Here is a 19,958-nt window from a genome sequence, read left to right as displayed (position 1 = left end):
TTTAAGGAAAAATGAATTTTGATTAAGACTTCTATGTGAAATGGTAAGCGGTGAGCGGATAAATAATGTGGACGAAATCATGTCCACTTAAGCAGAATAAAAAAAATGTCAGCAAAATGACTACTGCCAACACATCGAGTTAAGAATGTTAATCCTTTTAGCAAACCACATGAACGTAAAGGCTACATGAATTAAGTAACTTGTTAACCGAATGAATTGAGTAATCTCTCTCTCTCTCTCTCTCTCTCTCTCTCTCTCTCTATATATATATATATATATATATATATATAAATGGAAGCAAATTATGTTTCTACATCACCTGCAATGTGACAGGGAAAAAATCCAAAATTGAATGTAGGTTGCAAAGTGGACTTGGTGTTGCATTGGATTCCAAATAATTCAATTACTAGATAAAAACGGGGAAATCCAGGATGAACATAATTAAGCTACCTGGACAAGTAGACACCCTTATATTAAAGAAAAATAATAGAAGCCATCCTAAACATTACTCATGTAAAACTAGTATGCATAAACATTTGAATGAAGATAAAGTTATAGTAGTGCTAATTAGTACAATTTCTCATCGGGGACAAGAATGATTGAATTTTGATCATATTACTATTGCGTAGCAAGTAGCGTAAACAAATTTGATACCTTTGTGGACTAAAATTTGTAATAGAACTACTTGGAGTGGTTTTGTCGATTGGTGACATCATTGAGTAAATAAAAGAATTTATAATGATGATAGTAACTCATAATGAGTGCAGGTTATTGAGCTTTGTTGGATTGTGATGTGTGCTAATGATCTTTGATGGGTATATAAATAACAACTGATAATGTAGTGATGAATATTGAAACAATACATGCATATATGATCTTAAATAAGTATTGAAGAGAAACTAATGACCACAAGGGTAGTGAATGTAAGCCAAACTGGAAAGGATGACCATAATCAAACCTCTATGTGTTCTCATTTAGAGGAAATGATGCTACAGAACAAGTAGTTACTGCGTTAAGTACAGCAGAGGTACTTCAGCCAGGAAAGATTACCTATGAAGATGGGAATAAAAATTTATGCATAAGCAAATTCCAGCCTATGTTAAAGGCTAAAAAACACCAAGGATAGTGTTTCGCTCAAGACGGGGAATATGTAACACCCCCAATGAAAAGAAAATAGTTAACTTACTTTTACTTTAGTAATTCTATGTATTATGGGATGAAAAGGCTAAAACATATAAATGGGCATATATGAACACATGTTTGATTTTATTAAAATTGCATAATGTCGTTGCCTTATGTTGACAGTGCTTGACACACCAACATATTATGGGATCTCCCTAGTAAGAAGTCCCAACTAGACCTCAGATTGTTTGGTGTAGGAGTCCAAGCAGTGGGTTGTACGGTATCGCCTTAACTGCAATTGCACACAGAGGCAAGTAAGATGTCCAAGTTGGTAGCAAGGGTGTGACATATGCAGCAAGTCAAGGAAGGTGCATGAACGGTTCTAACACACGGAGGGTGAGGTGAGTGTGCCCATTGGAAACCTATCAAAGCACAGAGTTAAGAAGGGAACAAAGGAGCAAAGATGCATCATAAACTGGAAGGCAAGTGAACTAGCAATCCAAAGTGATGGTTAAACCAACAACACATTTCAGTAACATAATTCATACATACTTATATAGGAAATCCATACATGCATGCATAAGAAAACAATACATATATTATTAGAGTAAACAAGTTAGCTAAAATACAATAACAAAATATGCATGTAATGTGTTGGCTCTGTTATATTAAGAAGTGAATGTTCCAACCATACAATACAACCATGATCAACCACTAGTTCCGACAGTGGAACGTTATAGTCATTGTCACTTGCTCCTCCAAAGAGATATACTAGCTCTGCATAGTGGAGAAGCGAAGGCTTATTAAAATACTCTCCAAGCTTTCTCTACGATACTCCTATCGAAAGCTTTGCTAACCAAAATACTATACAATGAGTTGTGAGGGACTATATATAGCAAAGGGTGGGGTGGCCCTTGACATTCCCCTTTGTGACTATTCATCTACCCTCATGAATCTTCATCTACTCGATGGCTGTTACGTCCAACTATCAACACTTGAACTTCCACTTGACAAGATGTTACATACAATCTGCACATGTACCCATGTGAGACAAAATAGGCTTGAGCAAGCCATGAAAGACATCACTATGTTGCAGACAACTATGGTAATACCAACTCTTTGACATCCTCACGATGGTCAACGGTGATGAACTGATGCCAAGCTTGGTAGTTCATAATGGTGTTCATGTACTTTGTGGTGACATCTTTCTGGAAACAAACTCTTAACTTTGTTGCATCTGGGTACACTGCTCTAGCTCCTCTGTCCAACTCATTTAATAACATGCACATCATTGTCTTGAGTGCAGTTGGACCAGCGACATACTTATGCATGGTGACTACACTGATCACCAAGTATACATTGGTGGCTATGTGCATGAACTCGTCAAAGTACAATTCAAACTCCAATCAAACTTGTGACTTTGTATTTGCCCCGGTGAGTGTCCCAATAGATGGGATCACATGTACATGCACAACAACATCCATACTCATGAATACCCATGCATGGGAAGCCTGAAAACTAATGATGAGTTGCGGGAGATCTTCATAGTTCCAGATCTAACTCTGGATGTGTGGCTTCAACTCGACCTCTTTGGTCAAGATAACAGGGCTCCCTTGTATCTCACTGTCCATGTTTGTGTGCAGTCAAGAGTAGTATGCACGTTTGACAAGATACATGCTCTCCTAGCACATCGTTGTTGCCAACCGTTGAGATGGACAACTGCCTTATGCACGGTACCAAACTTGGAATACAACACCTACATGACTGTCTCAAGAGATGATACTTCATCCAGTATCGCCTTCTTCAACTCTGCTCGGGTAGTTGTTGTAAACAATTCTCCTCCCTTCTTGGATGTTTTTAACTTCTTAGCCATTCGCTCATTCTCTACAATCAAGAAGTGAACACTCGAGCTAGTGGCTTTGGCATATGGTCTGGTAGCATCGGCATATGCTCTGGTAGCATTAGCCAATGCTGCTGGATACTTGTACGCGTCAAAAAATATCACTCATTCCTCAAACTGCACAGGAGATGTGTTGTCATATGGAGTAGACACTCTACCTGGTTTGACAACTCTATGCTGCGACTTGTCGAATGATATGTTGTGCATCTCTCCTTCAGGATTGTCTCCAAGGATCTCAGTATCTCCTTCGTTGCTTAGGACTTGTACTGCTTCTGGATCCGGTGAAGCTAGTGGGTCGACCTCTTATTGGTAAGGCATGAGGTCGATGTCTTGCTCTAACTCTTGTTGCTCCATATCTGTATCCATCTGGTCAAGTTCTTGTTCAATCTCTTGAGCGAAGTCCTGATCCTGCAACTGCTCACCTTGTCTACTTGGTGCCAGCTGTTTAGATGAGTCTACTACCTGTACAGGCACATTTTCATCTATATGTAAATGTTGTTCCCCCTGTTTTACCTATTCTTGCTGCACTTCCTTCTCCTTTCTGAACAGCTCCTGTTCCTTCTATAGTTTCTCCTTCAACTCATGCAACTCCTTCACTATTTCCTCCATCCTCTATTTTTCTCTCTACCTTTGCGTGGTCCTCCTATCCCGTTGTTACCTCTTTTCCTTTATTGCCAAAGCTTCTTTTGGCACAAGTGGGTCTGCTCTCAACTTGCAGCTTTGTTCCGCCTCTACGTTGTCAACAATATTTCTCTTACCTTTGTCGAGTGTCGATATGTTTACCTCTATTGTTGTTGCTGCTGGTGCTTTCCTAGATGTTGCTTTGCTAACCATTCCACAGTGATGTCGAATGGTTCATTGGGCCTGGAGAAGCTGTAACAATATCTCCATGGGTCTCCCTCCGCCCAATAACATGCCCCGTGGATCCACTAAAACTGTATGCTCGTGTAGTGATCTTTCACAATACAATGCGGGTCATACAGATTGAAGCTTCTAACATTGAAAGGATATTTCTTGATCTCTTTTTCGACATCCACATGTTTGATGTTCCGATATCTCATACAACCTGATCCACAATGAAATACTGGGCCAAAGTGCCTTCTTCTTCCGGTGCGACAGTCCTACTGAGACGTGGTATGATACTTCTTACATGATGAGCTTTTCCATGGCAAACTTTGGCAAAAGATGTGGAGGCTTCTCTGTGTTGTACATCCATATGAAGGTGCTGAACGGTGAGGCATACCAATCTACTATGTCAATCAGTGCCTCCATTGTTGCCTTCGACATGCAAGGTGGATCCTGCTCAAATATCATCTTGTACATCGGGGTGACAAAATGATCTAACAGCTATGTGATAACTCCTTTGAAGCTGCATTCGAAAAACAGTTTACAATAAGTATTGACAAAGGTTTCCGCTGATTTCCATGCCCACTTCATGCCCAGGAACTCCTAACGAGCACAGATTGCATCCAAGATGTAAGCGAACATGTAGATTTCTGCTTGCTGACCTTTGGGCGGCTGTCGAGCTCCTGTTACCTGTTCCTTCAACCTGTGAGCCAACATGTCAGACTAGTTGCATGATTTTCCTTCACTGGCTAGTTGGTCCAACATGATCACCCAACCCTACGGGAATGTCTCTATGCTCTCTTGGCTATACAAGAGACATTCAAAGATGACCAAGTATTGACATGCCTTCCGCAGTATCTTTGTCTTGTAAATCTAGTTGGGTGTCATCCTAAATTTGGCTGGCTCCTTTACCCAGTTCTTCAAGATATCCCTGGAGTTGGCATTGTTGCTGGGTATGCTGAAGGGTGTCTCCATGGTGATCACTAGCTTCAAAAAATGGTAGATTTGCTGATAATCCTGTGCCCTGAAGGTAGTAATCTCCATTCTACTAACACTTCTCAATGTCATCGTCTCAGGATCAGTGTGCGAGACAATCCAATGTATCATGTCTGCGCATGGGAATGCGGGATACCTGCATGAAATCTAGTACAAGCCGGACTTGTGAATGTTCACATAGACTTGGGGATCTTCGAGATCTTCCCTAATTGTGCCTGAGAATGCATCATTGATCTCTTGTCATTTCAGCTTGTTGTCTTTATCTACGATCAATTTGGTTTCTTTATAGATCGGAAAAATCGTAGACGCTCACTCAATTGTTGCTCTAGTTGCGCTTCTTTCGGTGTCCTTTGATCCTGCTCTCTGGGAGGCCATTGATCCTGAGCTACTGAGAGACGAACAAACACCTTCTATATCTAGAGACATGGTGACATGCATGGCAAGAAATCTGTCAGCTAAAACCAAAGCAAACTTGGGGGATGACATGCAACATACCTGGGGATTGACTGGCAAGGATTGCATAATTTTCACTAGGAGGCCAGGAGACTGACTACCAAAACTATGAAAAACGGAAGCTGGACTTTTAGGAGGTTGGTTTACTACTAGAATTGCACAATGCGCAATCCAGACTGGCCTGCTAGGTGCTAATATTGCACAATGCGCAATTTCAGCTGACAAGTGATGCAGGCCTAGGGACTACATTGCGCAATTTTCTGGGCCAGCAGTCACTACCTCTTAGAATTGCACAAGGCAAGACTAGAGGATAGTCACTGGGTAGAACTACACAAGGAAAGATTAGAGGACAATCACTGGCCAAAATTGTGCATTTTCTAGGAGGAAGGCAGAGCCTTCCCTATCAGAATTGCACAATGCTGTCTTGGTGAGGTAGAGTCCGGGCCAAGGTTGCCCAGACCTGCCGATGAGAAATTGAAAGAAAATGAAGATGTGAATGCATGGCGATACTGAGTGTAAGTAGGAGTGAATGATCATGCATGCAAACAGTGAATGCAAGATTCAGAAAATGGAACAACATGCATGTGTGTGAAACGAGTCGCCGAATCAATGACCGTTCATGCAAAACAATGTCATGCATGCAATAGTAGTGAGATGCTAATGGAAATTGAAATGGTGCTTGAACAAGCTAACATGCATGCACATGACAAAAAGCATTCACAGAAATCAAGTAGACATCACTCACATAAGCCAAAACACAAAAAGCGACAGAAATGTTGCAAAAGACAAGTAAAGTGGAATTACTCATAAATAACTGGGTTGGATATGTGGAAGACTCCTGGATGTGTTGTGGGGTGTCAGAGCTCCAAGATTGATTTGAAGAATGAACTCTGAAGCATCGAATAAATAAGTTTGAGGCTCATGACGCATATGCCACAAATCTAGGAAAATGTGAAACTTGGAAGAAAGTTTCTAAAACAATATTTGCATGTATCCTCCAGCTGCTAAAAATAGCTCCCTAAAATCTAGGGATGATTTTTGCATGTTGCTTTTTTCTATTTCGGGAAAAAGAATCCCATGCATGCAAGTCAATTTTTCTCGATCCCGGGTGGAACCAGTCACCCTGAAGGCGCATGCAATAGCCTATTTCACTGAGGAATATCTTTCCACAATTTCTGGGAGGAAGCTGGGCTAACTGTCTAGCGGGATTGCACAATTTTTGGGAGAAGAAATTGACTGTTGCCCATAATTGTGCAATTTTTGGGCCGAGCTATCCTGTTGGGTCAGATTGTGTAGTTTTCACTGGCAAGACTGTCTTACAGGATTGTGTAGTTTCTGAGCCTAGCAGGCTGCCAATCAGATTTATGCAAATTATGGAGGGAAGAATGGTTCCCCTCTAGAATTGCGAAATTTCTTGAGGAAGATGCTTATCCAACAACTGGACCCAGTCCGGGGAAGTAGCCTGTGAGGGGAGTGAAGCAATATATCATGCACAGGCTAGCAAGCTACTAGAAAACCAATGAATCTCATGTACTTGACAGTTGAAGACATGTTGTTGAGGATGGTTGGTTGGGAGGCTCCAAAACAAAGCTACGGAAAAATTTTGGAGGGTGGTTGTAGCCGCTATAACACTTGGAGACACACTGGTAGAACTCCAGCTCTCTGAATGGACCTTGTTCATGAAAAGCAAGTCTAACACCTCCAGAAGTATTGTTCAGTTCTAAGTTTTTCCTTTTTTTCACACTTGCTTGATTGTAAGATGTAGCACCTGCCAAGCTCTTGGTCGGTAGAAACACATTCCAAGCCAAGAAAACACAGTTGTTTCAATTGGGGATGAGGGGTATATTGGTGCACAATCAGTATAGTCGTCAGAGTTTTAGTTTCATCTCTAGTGTTGCTCCATTGCCAGGAGGCCTGGACAGTACCCCAACGGAGTCACATAGGAACAAAATCATCGCTCTGCCGCCAGTGAGCTTGGTCATTACCCCGGTGGAGTTACTTGCATCACCTCTCTGCATAGGAAGCCTTTCTCTTCTTTCACCTTATTCATTTTTCATTTTTTTTCGAAATTTTTCACTTTTCATTTTTTTTATTTTTCATTTTCATAATTACGCCTAGCATTTATTCATTTCAAAGGAAAAACAGGGATCCTGATTTATTGAGAGCAAAAGAGGTTGTTCCTTTAGAGAAGTAGTTTATAAATACCTCTAACGTGCTTGTTAAGATTTCCCCCCCACCTTACTCTACTTCACTGAGCTGCCAAGGGTTAACCCAAAGACAACCGACTAGAGTAGGTGACAATAGTTAGCACACAAGCGTTGTGTTTTCACCAAGGTTCACTTCAAACAGTACGTATTTTCCATCGAAGTATCATGAAGTAAAGATAAAAATTTCTTCATACAGAGATAAGACGATAGATAACCAGGTATTGATAGCTACACAAGTATTCTTGTACTTTACCCAGCTTGTTCCAAGAGTCGAACACAGTTTCATGCGATACTAACCCATGAAAGTAAAAAAGAAAAAAAACAACAAAATAAAGAAAAAGCAAGAGTAAATTCATAAGCAAAGTGAGTTAGTAAACCAGCAGGACAACAATCAAACATGCAAAGTAAGAAACAAACATGCATGCAAGAAAACAAACTCAAAAGAAAACACTACTCCTACTCCTAAGCTAATGGTGCATGGGTTTGCTCATGTGAAGTGATTCTTCCAATTGCATCCACTGGCTCATTGGCCGGCCCATGTTGGTGAAGGCATGGTTCACGAACAACACAATTGTACGAACCAACAAACATGAAATATATAATAATGAAGACAAACACACTCTGAGTTTAAATGTGTCCACATAACATAAGTGAGTGAAAGTACATGACATGCAATCTGTGGACTTATCATGTTGTTGTGTGACATTACGTGCAACTGTTAAGCATACATATAATCTTAACTGTGACAAGCAAGAAAACGAAAGAAACAAAAACAACTTGCATGGGGTCGTGTAGCTCGAGTGGAGGAAGAATGATCTGTGTGTGAGATTGGTCTTCAATGTATACAAATGAGTGATGAGGAACCTCAGGTGTTTCAACAATTTCCTAATCAGAAGTGAAACCAACCTCAGGAAAGCGAGGGCCTGACATAACCATCAGCTTGAGTTGAAGTGCCTTGACAATTTGTGGCGTTTCGACTTCGTCAAAAAATAGATCATCATAAACAGGTGGCTTCGAAAAATCAACTGCAATATAATCATCATCGTGATCGAATATGGGAGTAAATAAATCATGACAGCTATGATTAGCAAAATCGATGATTTCATCGACATCCTCATGATCTAATGAATCAAACAGAGGGGTAGATGAGAAGCGGAAAAAATCACCCTTTGTGTTTCCGAAAAAAGCAGATCAAAACTCAAGTGGATTTAAAATGAATAATTTGTCCTCTCCGTTGTCAGATGATGGAATGATATCCAGTGTGTTCTCTGAATGATCAACAATGGGTGCATCTGTAGACAGAGATACACATGCAAAATCATGGATGGCAGAATCACCAAAGATGTCAAGAAAAAACAGAGGAGGATCAGACATAAGTGAGTAACCCTTCACCGAGTGTTGATGCTCAAGATCCCAATCATACTGTTCATGAATGACAGTGCAGGGTGGTTGTGCAACACCAACTCCATCGATAGCTTGATCCTCGTTCAAAACAAGTGTAGATTCCATAATGGAAGAACACAGGACAGTGTAATCTGGAGGATCATCGGAACACAAAGATGGAGGTTGAGGTAGAATATTCATGTGACAACCCATGGGCTTCGCAACCAAATCTGCGTGAAAATTGAGAGAAGTGATGTCGGGAGGATGTGACAGTTGAACAGGTGTGTGTGCATGTTCTCCCACATCACTCTGTAGTGGTGGAGCTATTTGATGAGGGGACGAAAAAAAGTCACTTGTGATAGCGATAGTGTCCATCTGTGATTGTGCAGCTCCATCACCAAAGTATGTTGAGCAAGGCTTGGGCTTGAACTTCTTCTTGGGATGGACTGATTTGTTAAGGCAGTATTCGAATCTATCCCAAAGATATGGAAATTTCATTTGGCTTTTCAAATATTGAAACTCCAACACATGGAAGCATTCCCAAAATACCATAGGTGATTCATGCGGGGAATTCTGTTGTTGTAACATTTTTTGGTCAAGAGGTTCTGGATCAAAATGATGGAAAGTAGATTCAATGAGATCACAGAACTGCTTAAGTGAGTGCATGCTGCTAGGAGGTAGACTGCAGCACCACCGTTGTGGGGATTCACAAAGTGTGTATGATAGTAGCATACTGACCTCTTCTACATAGAACTCGTCTGCATTATTAAGGAATGCATAGAAGTCTTCTAAGTACTCAGGCTAGGCTACTTCACCTTCACCATCATACGTGAATTCGGACAAGAGATCAAAAAACTCCCTCATGATGTTGAGAGGTTCGGCATGCGAAAGACATCGTGGAGGGATGAGTGTAATAGAATCCATGATAGATGTGCAAAGGTTCAAAATAGGATGAGGACACAGCTTGCCATCTGGCCCTCCTTCTAGCACTAGAAATGTTGATGGTGTTGGACCCACCAACATGTCAAGAGATCTCCCCGGTAAGAAGTCCCAACTAGACCTCAGACTGTTTGGTGTAGGAGTCCTAGCAGTGGGTCGTATGATATCGCCTTGACTGCGGTTGCACACAAAGGCAAGTAAGATGTCCCTGTTGGTAGCAAGGGTGTGACATATGCAGCAAGTCAAGGAAGGTGCATGAATGATTCTAACACACAGAGGGTGAGGTGAGTGCGCCCCTTGGAAACCTGTGAAAGCATGGAGTTAAGAAGGGAACACACAAGAAAATATGCATCAAAAACTAGAAGTCAAGTGAGCTAGCAATCCAAAGTGATGGATAAACCAATAGAACATTTCAATAAGATTCATACATACCTATATAGGAAAGCCATACATGCATGTGTAAGAAAACAGATACATATATTATTAGAGTAAACAAGTTAGCTGAAATACAATAACAACATATGCATGAAACGTGATGGCTCTGTTATATTAAGAAGTGAAATTTTCTATCATACAATACAATCGTGACCAACCACTAGTTCCAACAATAGAACATTACAGTCAATGCTGTCTGCTCCTCCAAAGAGATATACTAGCTATGCACAGTGGAGAAGTGAAGGCTCGTTATAGTACTCTCCAAGATTTCTCTAAGATACTCCTATCAGAAGTTTGGCTAACCAAAAGCCTCTATAATGAGTTATGAGGGACTATATATAGCAAAGGGTGGGGTGTCCCTTGGCATTCCCCTTTGTGATTGTTCATCTACCCTCATGATTCTTCATCTACTCTATGACTGTTACATCCAACTATCGACACTTGAATTTCCACTTGATAAGACGTTACATACAATTTGCACATGTACCGATGTGAGATAAAATAGGTTTGAGCAAGCCATGAAAGACATCACTATGTTTCAGACAGCTGTGGGAAGACTAGCTCTTCAACATCCTCATGATGGTCGACGATGGCGAACTGATGCCAAGCTTGGTAGTCTACAATGGTTTCCTTGTAATCTGTGGTGACATCTTTCTGGAAATGAACTCTTACCTCCATTACATCTGGGTACTCTTCTCTAGCTCCTCTGTCCAACTCATCTAATAACATGGGGTCAGACCAATGACATACTGATGCATGGTGACTGCACTGATCACCAAGTCTCTGCTGGTGGCTATGCGCATCAACTCATTAAAGTATGAGTCAAGCTCCAGTCAGACTTGTGCCTTTGTCTTTGCCTCAGTGAGTTTCCCAATAGATGGGATTGCATGTGCATGCACAACAACATCCATACTCCTAAATACCTGTGCATGGGAAGCCTGCAAACTAGTGATGAGCTGTGGGAGATCTTCATAGTTCCAGATCTGACTCCGGATGTGTGCCTTCAACTCGACTGCTCTGGGCTTCATCATCTTGGGAAAGTGTAACAAGGCTCCCTTGTATCTCATTGTCCATGTTTGCATGTAGTCAATAGTAGTATGCACGTTTGACAAGATATGTTCTCTCCTAGCACATCGTTGCTACCAACCGTTGAGATGGACAATTTCCTTATGCATGGTACCAAACTTGGAATAAAATGCCCACATGACTGTCTTAAGGGACGATACTTCATCTAGTATCACCTTCTTCAACTTTTCTTGGGTGAATGTTGTAACCAGTTCTCCTCCTTGCTTGGTCATCTGTAACTCCTTAGCCATTCGCTCATTCTCTACTATCAAGAAGCGAACACTTGAGCTAGTGGCTTCAGCATATGCTCTGGTAGCATTGGCCAATGCTGTTGGATGCTTGCGCATGTTAGACACAATCACTTGTTCCTTAAATTGTGCAAGAGATGTGTTTTCATCTGGAGTAGACACTCTACATGATTGCACAAATCTATGTTGAGACTCATCGAATGATATGTTGTGCATCTCTCCTTTTGGATTGTCTCGAAGTATCACAATATCTCCTTGGTCGCTTGGGACCTTCTTTGCTTCCTGATCCAGTGAAGCTAGTGGGTCGACATCTTCGTGGTAAGGCATGAGGTCGATGTCTTTCTCTAACTCTTGCTGCTTCATATCCGTATCCATTTTCTCAAGTGCTTGTTCAATCTCTTGAGCGAAGTCCTACTCCTACGACTTCTCACCCTGTCTGCTTGGTGCCAACTGTTTGGATGACTATACTACCTATACAGGTGCAGTTTCGTCTATCTGTACATGTTGCACCCCCTACTATACCTGTTCTTGTTGAGCTTCCTTCTCCTTTTTGCACAACTCCTATTCCTTACGGAGTTTCTCCTTCAACTCATGCAACTCCTTCACTCTTTCCTCCATCCTCTATTTTTCTCTCTGCCTTTGCGTGGTCCTCCTATCACGTTGTTTTCTCTTTGCCTCTATTGCCAAAGATGCTTTATGCACTAGTGGGTATGCTCTGAACTTGCAACTTTTTTCTGCCTATGTGCTATCGACAATCTTTCTCTTGCCTTTTTTGTGCGCCAGTATGTTTAGCTCTATTGTTGGTGCTGCTAGTGCTTTCCTGAATGTTGCTTCACACTGCTTCACTAACCATTCCATAGTGATGCGGACTGGTTCATTGGGCCTGGAAAAGATGTAACAATATCTCCATGGGTCTTCCTCTCCCCAATGACATGCCCTGTGGATCCACTTAAACTGTACACTCACGCAGTGATCTTTCACAATACAATGCGGGTCATATGTATTGAAGCTTCGGGCATCGAAATGATATTTCTTGATCTCCTCTGTTTTGACATATGCATGCTTGAGGTTTGGTATCTCGTACAACCTGATCTGCAACAAAAGAGTGGGCCAAGGTGCCTTCTTCTTCAAGTGCAGCCTAGCTAACAGTCGTGTTGAGATGTGGTATGATACTTCTTGCATGACATGCTTGTCCAAGGCATACTTCGGCAAAACATGCAAAGGCTTCTCTGCACTGTAAATCCGTATGAAGGTGTCGGATGGTGAGGCATACCAATCCATTGCATCGATCAGTGCCTCCATTGTTGCCTTCAACATGCAAGGTGGATCCTGCTCAAATATCATCTTGTACACCGAGGTGACAAAATGATCTGACAGTTGTGTGATAACTCCTCTGAAGCTGCATTCGGAAAATAGTTTACAATAAGTATTGATAAAGGTTTTCGCCGATGTCCATGCCCACTTCATGCTCGGGAACTGCTGACGGGCACAAATTGCATCCAAGATGTAAGTGGACATGTAGATTTCTTCTTTCTGACCTTTAGGCAGCTACCGAGCTCCTGTTACTTGTTCCTTCAGCCTATGACCCAATATGTCAAACCAGTTACATGCTTTGCCTTCATTGGCCAATTGTTCCAATGTGATCACCCAAATCTATGAGAAGGTCTTTGTGCTCTCTTAACCATACAAGTGACATGCAAATATGACCAAGTATTGATACGCCTTCCGCAATATCTTCGTCTTGTAAATTTGGTTGGGTGTCATCCTGAATTTGGCTGGCTCCTTTACCTAGTTCTTCAAGATATCCTTGGAGTTGGCATTATTGTTGGGTATGCTGAAGGGTGTCTCCATGGTGATCACTGGCTTCGACAAATGGTACATCTGTTGATAATCCTATGCCCTGAAGGTAGCAATCTTCATCCCGCTGACACTACTCAATGTCATCGTCTTGGGATCAGTGTGTGAGACGATCCAATGTATCATGTCCGTGCATGGGAATGCAGGATACCTGCATGCAATCCAGTACAAGCCGAACTTGTGAATGTTCACATAGACTTGGCGGTCTTCGAGATCTTCCCTAAATGTGCTTGAGAATGCATCATTGACCTCTTGCCATTTCATCTTGATGTCTTTGTCTACGATCAGCTTGGTGTCTTCATAGATCGACAAACTCATAGACACTCACTCAATTGTTGCTCTAGTTGCACTTCCATTGGTGTCCTTTGATCCTACTCTCTTGGAGGCCATTGATCCTGAACTGCTAAGAGACAGACAAACACCTACTATATCTGGAGACATGGTGACATGCATGGCAAGAAATCTTTTAGCTAAAACCAAAGCAAACTTGGGGGATGACATGCAACATACCTGGGGACTGATTGGAAAGGATTGCACAATTTTCACTGGGAGGCCGGGAGACTAACTTGCAGAACTGCACAGAAGGTAGTCCGAACTGTTGGTAGGTTGGTTGACTACTGGAATTGTGCAATGCGCAATCTAGATTGGCCTGCTGGGTGCTGAGATTTCACAATGCACAATTCCAACTAGAAAGTGATGCAGGCCCAGGAATTGCATTGCACAATTTTCTAGGCCAGCAGTCACTGCCTCTCAGAATTGTACAAGGTAAGACTAGAGGATAGTCACTGGCCATAATTGTGAATTTTCTAGGAGGAAGGCAGAGCCTTCCCTCTCAGAATTGTGCAATGTTGTCTTGGTGAGGTAGAGTCTGGGCCAAGGTTTCCCAAACCCGCCGACGGGCAACTGAAAGCAAATGAAGATGTGAATGCATGGCGATACTAAGTATAAGAAGGAGTGAATGATCATGCATGAAAACAGTGAATGTAAGATTCAGAAAATGGAACAACATGCATGTGTGTGAAACGAGTCGCCAAATCGGTGACCGTTCGTGCAAAATAGTGTCATGCATGCGACAATAATGAGATGCTAATGAAAACTAGAACGATGTTTGTACAAGTTAGAATTCATGCAAATGACAACAAGTGTTCATAGAAATCAAGCAAACAACACTCACACAACCCAAAACACAAAAAGTGACAGAAATGCTACAAAAGACAAGTAAAGCGGACTTACCCGGAAATAGTTGAGCTGGATGTGTCGAAGACTAATAGATGTGATGTGGAATGTCAAAGCTCCAAGATCAATGTGAAGAATGAGCTTTGAAGCATCGAATAAATAAGTTTCAGGGTCATGACGCATATGCCATAAATGTAGGAAAAAGCGATACTTGGAGGAAACTTTCTAAAAAGAACTTTGCATGTAACCTCTAGCTGCTAAAAATAGCTCCCTAAAATCTAGGATGCTTTTTGCATGTTGATTTTTGCTATTTCAGGAAAAAGCAGCCCATGCATGCAAGTCCAGTTTTCTCGGTCCCAGGTGGAGCCGGTCAACCTAAAGGCACATGCAACAACCTGCTTGACTAGGGGACATTTTTGTGCAATTTCTAGGAGGAAGCTAAGCTAGCTGTCTAGAGGGATTACAGAATTTCTGGGAGGAGCAGCTGATTGCTACCCTGAATTGCACAACTGCTGGGCTGAGCTGTCCTGTTGGGCTATATTGCCTAGTTTTCATTGGGAAGACTGTCTGACAGGATTGCGCATGTTCTAAGCCCAACAGGCTGCCAGTCAAATTTGCACAATTTCTGAAGGGAATACTAGTTCCCCTCCATAATTGCACAATTTCTTGAGGAGTTGCTCAGCTAGCAGCTAGACCAAGTCAAGTTCGAGGAAGCAGCCTGTGAGGGGAGTGAAGCAAGCTATCATGCACAGGCTGGCAAGCTGCTAGAAAACTAATGAAGCTCATGTACTTGATAGTGCAAGACATGCTACTAAGGATGGTTGGTATGGAGGCTCCAAAACAAAGCTAGGGAAAAAATTTGGAGGGTGGTTGTAGCCGCTACAACACTTTATTATGAACCAATATTGGGAAGCAATGCTATATAAAGCTTACCCAAGGTAGTTAGACAATTATGGGCAAGGTAGTTACTTACCCAAACTCCTCCATTGGAAATAAAAACTTCCAAGAGAAGGCCAAGAGGGGATTTTTTGAACCTGAGGAAAGAGGAGGAAAGAGATAGAGGAATCAAACTCTTGAGCTGGTTGGCCAGCAGAGTCCGTTTGAGGCTTTAAAGATCATACTTACGGTTTGGGGCTACATCTGGCTAGGATCAGATAGCCTAAGCAAATTTTATTAAACTATCATGTAAGCTACTTGGGTGTGCAGCAAGCTTGGGGGGGGTGCAGGGGAAATTTTGGCCTCAAGGTTGGGAGGAGCATTGTTTTCCCAATAGTTGGAGTTATAAATAATTTAGAAGAATAACAGATAAGTATTTTTGCTAACCCTCTATCTGTATGTGATTATAGATTTGGAATGTGAAGATTTATTATTTGAATTTCTATATATATATATATATATATATTGGAATGTGAAGATTATTTGAATGTCTCTATATATATATATATATATATGATTTTAATAGAACAGAAATTAGATCTGAAAACTTTATTGATCTCACAAGACAGTGACCTCTGAGAGAGAGAGTATGGAAAGTGTCGTCAAAAGAAAGAAAAATTGTGTAATGTTAGCATAATTGTAGAGAACATGTTTTCCTGTGACAATCCTCAGTTAGGTTAGGGTTTCAGTAAACCAATAGAGGATATGAAACAAGAATTAGAAAAATAAATTAACTATGTTATTAGAAATACACATTTCAGTATTACAATGATTAGGCCATGGAGGAGAAGGCTTAGTCCTCGGTCCCAGCCAGGAAATGGCAGACCTAGCGACAGTCCCTAAACTATCCACGACAAGACAGTACAAATTTGTACTAGTGGCGTTATACTGTAAAAAAAAGGAAGGGAAATACCTGATATTCTTTCACAAATACAAATATTCGATTCTTAAATATGGACAGTAAATAGGAACAGTAATTCCCATTTTTCATGCATAAATGAGAGTTTAAAGTGCTTGAATACAAACAGTAAGTGTAAGGGAACAACCTCAATAATTTATTACAAGAATAGATAGTAAAGGGTAGAAAAGAACAAGAAAAGTGTTCTACCAAATTTCATAAGAAAATTGTATCTCTATATTGATAAAAAGAGACTCACGCTTAATTATCGTATACGCTTTCTTGACAGAAAAGAGAAAAAATTGAATAACTTAAAGAGATTATTTGTATTAACACATTCTGTCCTTATCCTTGAGAGGGTATGAATGTATAACTAGATGAACGATATAGAGTGAACCCAAAGGGTTGAGTTTTTTTAAGTGGAAACTGTTATAGTCTATCCTCAAAATTTATAAAAAACAAAACTGTGAAAACCCAAAAAAAATTCCCTATTGGGTTTTCTTCATTGAAAAACAAAATTTGCAAGTTTACGAACTTATTCCCATCTAGAATTTGGGAGAGGCGAATTTCACACCTGAAACCATGTAGCCAGAGCAGATAAGAATTTGTGAAAGTGTAACTAAAGAAACCACCCAACACAACCCAGACTGTGGCATACCTGTGTCATACAAAAACAGTAGAAAGGATAAGCTTAGTTCCAAATTGAGAATTCTCTAAAAAAGAAACATACATAGAATAACCTTGACCTGGTAGTTGAACGAGAGGAACCCTGCTGGAACAGTCAATCTTGTGTTATAAAATGACCGAGGCTAGTTATGTTCAAACAATACCTTCAGCAGAAGTGAAAAGAGAAAAGACCTCCAACCATGTACAATTTAATACCTGTACAAAGACCGGGAACGTGTGGGAAACCCAGAATCATTCGGGAAGAAGCATAGCCAAGCTCCTACAAGGGAACCATGTCAATTAAAAATCCGGTGAGCAAGTTACAAAAGAAATTGTAGGAAATCTATAACTGTGTACTACAGGCCGTAAGGGAAAGAATTTATTTACCTGAGGAGCTGGGCCTCTTCCATGGTGAAGATAGGATGTCCAAAGAAGGGACAAGAGTTTTGAGCGGTTAACACTGTTTTAATCCCGGTTGAACCAGCAAATCCTCATCTGAGCAGAGAGACGAAACCAGAACAACTAAGCAAGAAAATGAGACTGGTCGCCAGGGAAGGGTTGGGTTAGTTCATCTCTAATCGCCCCAATCAAATTACACCGTCCCATGGGCCTGATTCAAGAGGATCATCGATCTATAGATATATTACATGGAGAAGCTGCCAAGTGGACGGTCAGATCTTGCGTTTTAAGGATTCCAAACACTTGTAATAACCATGATTGAGACAGCTAGGGTTGCAGAGTTATGTAATGTAATTTCTACATTGAATGATTTAAAAACTTTAACCGCGTAGCATCCTTATGATATGCCAGGCTTATAATAATGTCGTATGATTACTTTAGAGCAGTAAGTATTTTAAATGTGAACGTTTAACTTATAATGTTTCCAGTTGTGTGGAACTTCATGAAACATTAAACTGTGAGAACTTTTGTACTCTCTATGACTTAACATAGAAGTAACCAATAAGATTTATAATATAATTCTTCATCTTTTTATTTTTTGAACCGTATTCACCTTGGGGTGTGCGACAACATATTTACAATTTACAATTCCCATGAGTAAAAATCCAATTTTTCATAATTATACTAAACATATTGATATCAAATATCATTTGAGAAGGGATCCTATGCCAAAAGGAGATTAAAATAAAATTTGTAAAAAAAATGATAACTTGTTCTTATATTTACCAAAGCAATTCCAAAACAAAAGTTTCATTATATGAAAAAGATACATGGAATCACCTCATTAAACATTAAGGGGGAGTGCTGAAGATAATGTTTAATATATAAACTCTGAATTAGAAATTAAGGTTTAGTGGATCAATATTTATATTACTTATTCTGTTTTTCTCATTGTATTTGTCTCCTCATAAGTTCTACAACATGTATTCTTTATCTACCCATATTTCCATTACTACCACCCCATCATCTCACTTTCAATATCTCTATAATATTTCCATTACTACGACCTAATCATTTCACTTACAATATCTTTGTAAACACACAACACATTTAGTGTTTTTTTCATCAATCTTAATACCTAAATTGAGTTCTAAATCAAGATTTACCATATTAATATTTAAAAATCAATATTTATATTACTTATTGTGTTTTTCTCATTGTATTTGTCTCCTCATTATTTCTACAACATATCTTCTCTATCAACCCATATTTCCATTACTACTAACATATCTTCTCCATCAACCCATATTTCCATTACTACTACCTGATCATCCCACCTTCAATGCCTATGTAAACACACAATGCATTTAAGGATTTTTCATCACTCTTGATATCTAAACTAGTGCAAGCAGAAAGAGAAACATCTGTGTATTGTTGGGTAAACATAATTTTAATTTTCATTGTGTTTTGTCTCATGCTAATTTCAATGATTCCTAGTATTTTTTAATACACCAAAATTGTTGCATGCATTGGAGTGTTGAATTTATATAGATTACAAATTTTGGAAATATTTCAGAATCTACAATGGGTAATAAAGATGCCTATAAAAATGACCATATTAGAAAAAGCACAACCTCTTTTTATAATCATTCTAATAAAAAAACATGTCTCCCTTTATAATCGTTTTGATAAAAAAAACCGTTGTGCATTGTGATGAAGATAATTTAGATGATTTCAACATTCTCTCAATTTTTTTTTAATAGAATACCTTCATATTCGCTTTTTGCTCCTATACTAGTGAAACGAGAATTTCCATTATATGATGATTGTCCATTATATTTCTGGTTTAAAAAATATTATGGACTCCTTCAGGATTAAGTTTATCTTTAGAGGTTTAGAGGTATAGGCAATGGGGAAATGAATTTCTCTAGGCATGATATCGTTGTTTAATTTTAACTAAAATATGGCAAATGTTTTTAAAAACTTGAGTTTAAGTTATTTAATTTGTAAAATACGAATTCCGAGGGGTTTGTGAGGATGTTGACTCCATTTATGCATTAAAATATGTATCTTAAACAACATAAATTGTATCACTGGATATTAGTGAAAAAAATGATTTCGTCTAAATTGTTTGATCATACACGAACTTCCATAAATTTTGGTTGGTGCTAACCACTAGCAACTCCACACATTTACAATTATACCCTAGGTAAGTGTATTTATTTATCTTTTATTTTAATCCATTTTTTATGGTTGGAAGTAATTGATGGTAGATATGTTATTTACCTAAGTATGAATTATTTTCAAGTATTTTATTTTGAATAGTTTTTGTAAAGAATAAGAATAAAAAATCATTACACAAGTATATAATAATAATGCCTGAATATTGTAACAATATCCATAAATTACATCATGGCCTAAAACATAAGAAT

General features: G+C 39.7%; 1 long non-coding RNA gene across 1 annotated transcript in view; it reads right to left on the bottom strand.

The window, feature by feature from the left end:
• Positions 1-17,724, bottom strand: part of LOC149229634 (uncharacterized) — a 105,325-nt gene extending 87,601 nt beyond the window's left edge. Inside the window, exons 1-3 of the long non-coding RNA XR_016247303.1 lie at positions 17,515-17,724; positions 17,344-17,407; positions 17,036-17,119 (exon numbers count right to left, since the gene is read on the bottom strand). This is a non-coding gene — a long non-coding RNA (uncharacterized LOC149229634). The remainder of the gene's footprint in view (positions 1-17,035; positions 17,120-17,343; positions 17,408-17,514) is intronic.
• Between the last annotated feature and the right edge of the window lie 2,234 nt (positions 17,725-19,958).

Source organism: Pinus tabuliformis, chromosome J (genome assembly GCF_031772625.1).
Source record: "Pinus tabuliformis cultivar Carrire ecotype Pingquan chromosome J, CPIR1, whole genome shotgun sequence".
NCBI lineage: Eukaryota > Viridiplantae > Streptophyta > Pinopsida > Pinales > Pinaceae > Pinus > Pinus tabuliformis.
Note: the sequence above shows the minus strand (reverse complement) of the source record. Positions and strands in the feature narration are given on the sequence as shown.